Source organism: Populus euphratica, unplaced genomic scaffold, assembly GCF_000495115.2.
Source record: "Populus euphratica unplaced genomic scaffold, PopEup_1.0 scaffold563.1, whole genome shotgun sequence".
In the NCBI taxonomy this organism is placed as follows: domain Eukaryota; kingdom Viridiplantae; phylum Streptophyta; class Magnoliopsida; order Malpighiales; family Salicaceae; genus Populus; species Populus euphratica.
Window position 1 is genome coordinate 1 of NW_011500438.1, and position 8,041 is coordinate 8,041.

Below are 8,041 nucleotides of genomic sequence, written 5' to 3' on the forward strand. Positions count from 1 at the left end.
ATACAATTCATTAAGGATGGCCTGAGTAAGGAGTTTTTAGATAATCTTCTATTGACTCTTGAGACGCATCCTAGTGGAGATGTGCATCGTGTAATTTATGATTTATAGCTACTATTTCATAAAGAACATGATCGATTTAGTCTTGGGAATCTGACTAAAAAAGACCCTGTTTGCCAATTTTTAAGAAAGCTGGATGGGAAGCCTATCCCCGACCCATAGAGGACGTTTAAGTCGTTCTTAGACGTAAAACCAAGGAAAGATGTGAGCCACAATCACAACTACCAGTACATACACATGCTTTTTCAAAAGTAAATAAATAAATAAAGAGAGAGAGAGAGAGAGTGTCTGAGACTCCAGCTGGCCTACATATAGGTGGTATGATTGCCTTTCTAATTTCTCATCTATAAAACCCTCTCTTCCTTCCTTTCATTTCTACTCAACCCATACATTCAACAACTACAGAAGTGTGTAGAAATGGCAAGTTCCTCAAATCATCATATAAGAAATATTTGTGTTTTTGGTGGATCTAATCCTGGGAAAGAAAAGGAGTTTTTAGAATCAGCAAATCATCTTGGTCAAGTGCTAGTTGAGAGAAAGATTCATTTAGTGTATGGGGGAGGCAGTCTTGGGTTAATGGGAGGTGTGTCAATAGCTGCATTTTTAGGAGGTAGTCAAGTTTTGGGGGTGGTCCCCGAAGCTTTAGCACAAGGGGACATCATTGGAAAAACAATTGGAGAGGAACTTCAGGTCTCCACAATGTCAGCTCGAATGAATGCAATGTTTAACCATGCTGATGCCTTCATTGCTTTACCAGGTGGTCTAGGTACATTGGAAGAGATCTTTCATATTTTCTCTTGGGCCCAACTGCACATTCACCATAAACCCATAGGTTTGTTAAATGTCAATGGTTAGTATGATAAGTTGTTGTCTTTTCTTGATCATGCTGTGGAACAGGAATTTCTGACATCTTCTGCACGAAAAATCATAATCTCTGCTGCTACTGCTCAACAATTGATTGACCAACTACAATCTTTCATTCCTGTGATTGATCCCTCCATGAGTCGTATAAATTGATCATCTAAGGAAAGCCGTAAAAAGCTTAGATTGGATTTGAGCCTTCATTTGTGAATCTTTGTGTCTTTTGGTTTTATTATTGTGTTTTGTTGTTACTTTTATTTATTTCCGTGTGTTTCAGGTTTGTCAGTGTTCGGTATTTCAGGTGATATCTTCTATACTCTATCTTTCTACCTTTAAATATTGAGGACAATGTCTTGTTTTAGTTGGGGGGAGAGGGTAGTAGCTAAAAAAGAAAAAAAAATTGTGTTTTCTATTTCATAAAGCATGTGCAAAATTGTTGTTACTATGATGGCAGAGTAAAGGAGCTCTTTTGTTAAAGTGACTCTTGAGACGCATCTTAGTAACCATTCTTAACAAGGTCTATTATAATACTTCTTGAAATATTCAGATTTACAAACTCTCGTATTATTATCACTTAATTCTGCTCATATACTCATTTAACATGAATTCTTAAACCGTAATTTTCACACACACACACTTTAACATATGATTGTGGGTTGCACATTGGATTATTACATTATTCATGTTCTTTTGTTAAAGGTAACAATTAAGGAAAAGGGATTGTATATAATTAAAAAAAAAAGAAAAAAAAAAGAAAAAAAATAATAATAATAAAAATGTAGATAAGTTTGGTTTCGTAGCCTCCCTAACCTAAACAATTAAGCCCGAAGGGGTGTTTTAACACCTAATACTCTAAAGTCAACTGACTTCGGAGCTATTGGCCCAACGCTTGTTACATGGGTTGAGGAGAAAAGCTTAAGGAAATCAAACATTGCACTATCTACATATCAGTATTTGCGACCCGAGTTACTAAGCTCGTAGGGGTGTCTTAACACCTAATGCCCTAAGACCAACTGGTCTGGGAGTCATTAGCCAAAAGCTCGTTACATGGGTTAAAGATCCATGGTGTTTTTAAATTATATGTATATATATTTAAAACAAAAGGAAGAAAAAAAAAGACAAAAATAATAATCCCAACCCAAGGAAGTTAACCTTAAACATTAGAACAAAAATTTTGTTTTCTTCCAAGAAAAGCCCCATAATTATGTGTTGATACATTGAGCACAAAAGAAAAGTTTATGAATATCTTGTTAAGAGGTATTGAGCAGGTATATAAATTTAATGAGAGTTTGTTTATCTGGATAGATTAATGGAAGTTAAATGATGAATACCTTGCTTTGTGAAATTTGCAAATTTGTTTTCTATTTTAACGCTTTGATTACTAGGGACTAGTAATAAGCTGGTTGGGGGGTGTGATTAGTACTTAAAAGTGCATTTTTATCATGGTTTTACATCATCATTTTGCACTTGAAGTATCAATAACTCCTTAACTAAAATATGTTTTATAATAATGTATCTAATAATATAAGATACCTATAATTTATGGTAAATGTCTATTTTTAATGCAGGCCTATCACATAAATGAAAGGATTGATTGATGACTTGAAGAACTTAAATTGCAAGGATAAAGAGATGGCCAAACTTAGAAAAGAGATGTCGGTGCAATCCAAACCGGAACACTGTTCGGTAATTGGGTCATATCTGGAGCTACAGATCTCAGATTTAGGTCCAATTTATATGGATGGAAAGGTAAGACATAGGCCTACAACTTTCATATGGAGCCCAAGATCTAAAAAGGCCATTATCAAGTCCAAATAGTAGCAACAACAAAGAAGCCCGAATCTGTCTTCCAGCCCGAGCACTGTTCGGTATTTTGGCCATATCTAGAGTTCTAGAAGTCCAAATGAGCTGAAATTTTTACACAAGAAAGCTGAGACAATTGCCTACAACTTTCATGTTTACAACTGGCTCCAATTTTGACGTTATCAATGACGTTTTGGGCAGACAAGAGAAGATAAGGATTGTCACCAAGTCAAAAGTTGGTCACCCACTTATCAATTAGTCATCAAATCAATAGTTTCCAATTTTGGCCTATAAAAGGAGGCATTTGCCATGCATTTAGGCATCTTGGTTTCCAGATCAAGATCATGCTCTTCCTTTCTCTCTTTGTATTTTTTATGCTTTGTTTTCATTAATATTAAGTTTATGCCTTTCATTTCCTTTCCTTTACTTAGTTAACTTTTATGTTCTTATTTTGTTTATCTATTTTGCTTTCTTTCATTATGTCTAGCTAAGTTAATTATGTCAAGGTGAAAAGGTTACACTAATGGTGTAAGAATAAGTATAATGTAAACTTAATATGGACTTTAATGTTTGATACTAACATGTTTTATATTTGTTATCTTGTTCACTCTTTAATACTTTGCTTGTTAAATAACTAATCTTGATTTATGTTGTATAACACTTGGTACAACAAATGCTTGGCACTTTCATAGCCCATAATGTATGGTATAACCGACACCTGAGCTATGAAAGGAACTTGATTTATTGTTAACATAAGTTATAATCATGAATGCTTGACGAGATTTACAAGTATTAGCATTAATTGAATAAGATGACTAATGTAATCATGTTAACAATATATAATCTGATTGGAACCTCCTTTGTGTGTGGTTTCCAATTCAATAATAAGAGTTTATACTATACTTGTTTGATATACCATTAGTGGAACCTCTAACCTTGACATTTGTTATTATCATTGTTTAATCGTTACATTAATATTCCATCTCAAAGTTCTCATCTTCTTCTTCTTCTTCTCCTTCTTTTTCTTTATTATTATTATTATTATTATTATTAACGAGTGCCAAACTGTTTTGAGTTGGCTGCCATGTTTGAGATCAATTGGCGTGCAGCCTCGGGTGTCTTATCCACCAATGCGCCTCCACTTGCAGCATCAATGATACTACGGTCAGTAGGCATTAATCCTTCATAGAAATATTGAATGAGCAACTGATCGGGTATTTGATGATGAGGACATTGAATGCACAGTTGCTCAAATCTTTCCCAATACTCGGAGAGTGTCTCTCTATGAGATTGCTGAATCCCACATATTTCTTTTCTTGTGTTGGCAACTCAAGATGCTGGGAAATACTTCTCAAGGAAAATCTTCTTTATGGCATTCCAAGTTCCAATAGATCCTGGGATAATAGAGAAAAGCCATGCCTTTGCTGCCCCTTTTAAAGAGAAAGGGAAAGCTTTCAACTTAACTTGTTCTTCATCAACTCCATTCGGTTTCATGCCAACACAAACCATATAGAACTCTTTGAGATGAGTATGAGGATCTTCTCCTGCAAGACCATTAAATGCTGGTAACAAATGTATAAAGCCAGATTTCAGCTCAAAGTTTACATTATTGTCAATGTTTATGCATAGTGGCTGATTTTCCATGTTAGGAGCAGCAAGCTCCTTGAGTGTTTGTTGTTGTGCAATAGCCATGGTGTTGAGGCGAGCTTCCTTGCGTAACCTGCGTAAAGTTTTTTTTATTTCGAGATCCACCTACACTTGAATTTGATTAGTAGAATAGGTTACTGGCATAAATTATCAAGAAAACTCAAAAGAAACCAATCACACAAAAGACCGAAAACAATGCAAATTGTACGAAAATCCTATGCTAGAAAACTAAAACTACCTAAAACCCTTAGAAAACAGTGGAATTTGGCCTGAATAGGGTGGGGCTAGTATTGTACTACTAGTCTTATACAAAATGTCGTTTTCCTTCAGGAAAAAAAAGTAGAAACCCAATTTCACAAACAATTCTATTTTGAATAGTACCGCCACCGCAAATAAACAGTACCACCGCAAGCAAAAATTCTGTTTCTCTTTTTTTTTTAGAAATATAAATAAAAAATCACAGCAACTAAAAACAACAGTACAAGCACAAGAATCAATTAAAATTACTTCCCCGGCAACAACGCCAAAATTTGTTGCGATGTCGTGGTCGCACAAATTAATTACCCTAGCTTAAAACACAACACACCAGATAGTATAGAGCAAGCAAGGGGTCGATCCCACAAGGAAGATTTACTTCAGATTTGTATGCTATACGTTATGCAATTGGGGGGTTTTTGATTTGTAATGATCTAAACTATGGAAGAAATTAAACTAGCAAACAAAATCAATTGAAATCAAAAGTTATCAAGAAAACAAACCTTAGTTGCAAGCACACGTCCACCAACAGAAATTAGAACCGATCCTTGAAACAAAACTATAATTTATATTCTGAATTTTTCTCTTTTCTTAATGTTGTTTAATTAACGGATCCACCATTTAACTACCCCTAACCAACAAACAATCACAATGTCCGCATTAATGATTTAGTTCAATGGCAGCCCTAAGAACTAGATATTTGAGTGTTCTCCCTAAGTTTAATAATGTAGTTCCGCCACAATTATCAAGCTTAGTTGCTTCACAAGTTCATACATCACAACTCCGGTTTTGATATCAAACTTAGCAATAAATTGTTCACAATATAACTTAGAGTTCCGCTCTAGCAATTATCAACAACAATCATAGAAATATGCATAGGAAAACAATCATACTCATTCATAATATAAACTGAAAATAAAAGGAAGAATAAATCTCACGGTTCTTAAAATCCAAAGATTTGTTGTGTCCTTGCAACCAAGAAAATAGCTTAGTCTTGCATAACTATTGAACAACTATTTTTAAAGAATGAAGAGAGCATGATTTTTGGGTTTGTAGAGGAGAGAATTTGTGTTTCTTAAGTTTTGGCTACTACCCCCCTTCTCTCCTCTCTCTCTTTCTTTTTATATGTTAAGAAACCCTAGTTCCTAATTTACAAAGTAGTCCTCCTTTAAGTTGACAATTGACATTTAAGTACTTCAATAACTATTTTCCTTAAAAAAGAGAAATAGCTTTGCATGAAATATTCAAGCTTTGACTTAGAGGAGCTAAATTGCTGATATAAAAACTTGGATGACGGTTTAGAAGCTTCGAAACGTAATTTGGACTCATTTCCTCACGAAACCTGATTGCTGGCAGAATTCAATTGTTATCTTTGAAAAATCATATCTCCCTCATATGAAATTGTTTTTGGCTAACATTTGGAGCGTTTACAAAGCTTTGAGTCAGGAATCCAACAACATTGAGTTTGCATAAATTTGAATTCTATAACTCCAGATATTGAATTTTGAATAGACAAAGGTCAATAGTGGCAGAATGCAAGATTTGACTTTGAAGGATGTGATTTCCATGATCTTTCACTTTTTATTTTTCTTGCATTACATTTCCAGAAAGGTATGGATGTTAGCTTTCTAGTGCCACTGGAATCACTTCATTTCGATCTCTAGAACTCATGTTCTGCACAAAACATTGATTGAACGTCAAATCTGCCAATTATCTCCAATTTACTCCTTTTTGCATTTTTCATCCAAAAGTGCCTTCAAAACATAAAACAAAAAATATCAAGGCATTTTACATATAAAACATGGAAAAAACATTAGGTAAATATGGGTGAAACTATCGAATAATATGGTTACATCACCTATGTCTTAGCTTTTCATTTAGATAAAGCATATCCAAATCCAAGTTCTACAACTCTAGATATGATCCAATGACTGAATAGTGTTCTAGTTTGGACTGAACCAACATCTCTTTTCTAGGCTTAGCCCTCTTTATCTTTTCACTTTCAATAGTTAATCACATCAATCAACCATTTAAATTGTGAGATATGCCTGCATTTAAAATGAGCATTTACCATAAATTAAAGCTATTTTATATTATCAAATTTGTTATTATAGAACATGCTTAAGTTAGGGAATTTAATGATACGTGAAGTGTAATATAATAATATAAAACCTTGATAAAAATATACTTTTAAGTACTAATCACTATTCCGTTTAAGTAAAATGCTTTTTCTCAATTTAATAATTTTATAATAATCAGCTCACCCAGCCTATAATATAACTTGATGGTGAATACCTATGTAACAAATGATAATTTATTGTAATTTATACACTCATCCTATAATGGTTCGTCAAAGTCTTTTAAAATATCAAAAAACCTAGCAGTGTATACATCTGGTTTTTCATCTATGATTAGACATTCACTTCCATAACCTAGATTCATCCATATCGTTATAAGAATTATTATTGTCATATATAATTCCATGCAAGTTGCTACAATTAGAAGTTGACCTAACCATCCTTTTCTACTAGTCTCATAAGAAACATATGGTTATCCATGTGCAAATCAACACATGTATTTCTTCATAAACCCCTATTGTAGAAGATGCATCATTACAACATTTAGATTGAGAAACTTTTTGTTTTTACATCTCATACATAGACTTCTAATACTGCCTCCATGGATATTTCTTAGATTAGATAGTGTGTGATTAATAAAACCTTCAACCTTAATATAATAACCCATTCAACACAACCTTTTGAGTGAATCTCGTTACATATATCAAACCTATATGGAATATTGATGACAACATATATTAATTTATTATATAAACTAAATAAATTAGATAACATTGGTTTAACTCTAACTTATTCAATCTATTTTAATAGTATTCTTAAATCATTATCAATTTTATATATAAATTCAAATTCCTGTATAATTACCAAAATTTTTATATCAACAATAAAATTGACAAAATATAAAACAGAATCATTAAATAGTCCATTATTTATTTTATCATATAACACTTAAGTCACATACTCGAAATCAATTTCATCAAATTATAAACAAATACAATTTTTCAAAATCCCAAACAAACCCGAACATGTATAAGTTATATATTCATACAACAAATTTCTACAAGAAAAAAGCTACAAAACGAGTAAACACATAAACAAACTACATGTATAACATAAAAATTACAAAAAAAAAATTAACACTTGAAAAAGGAGTTCAAATAAAAAATGAATAGTTTTGCTTACTTGATGTGGAGAATCCTAAACAACACAATTAAAATAGTGATGCTGATAGTCTAAGTGTTTAGATAGTGTGTGATTAATAAAACCTTCAACCTTATTATAATAACCCATTCAACACAACCTTTTGAGTGAATCTCGTTACATATATCAAACCTATATGG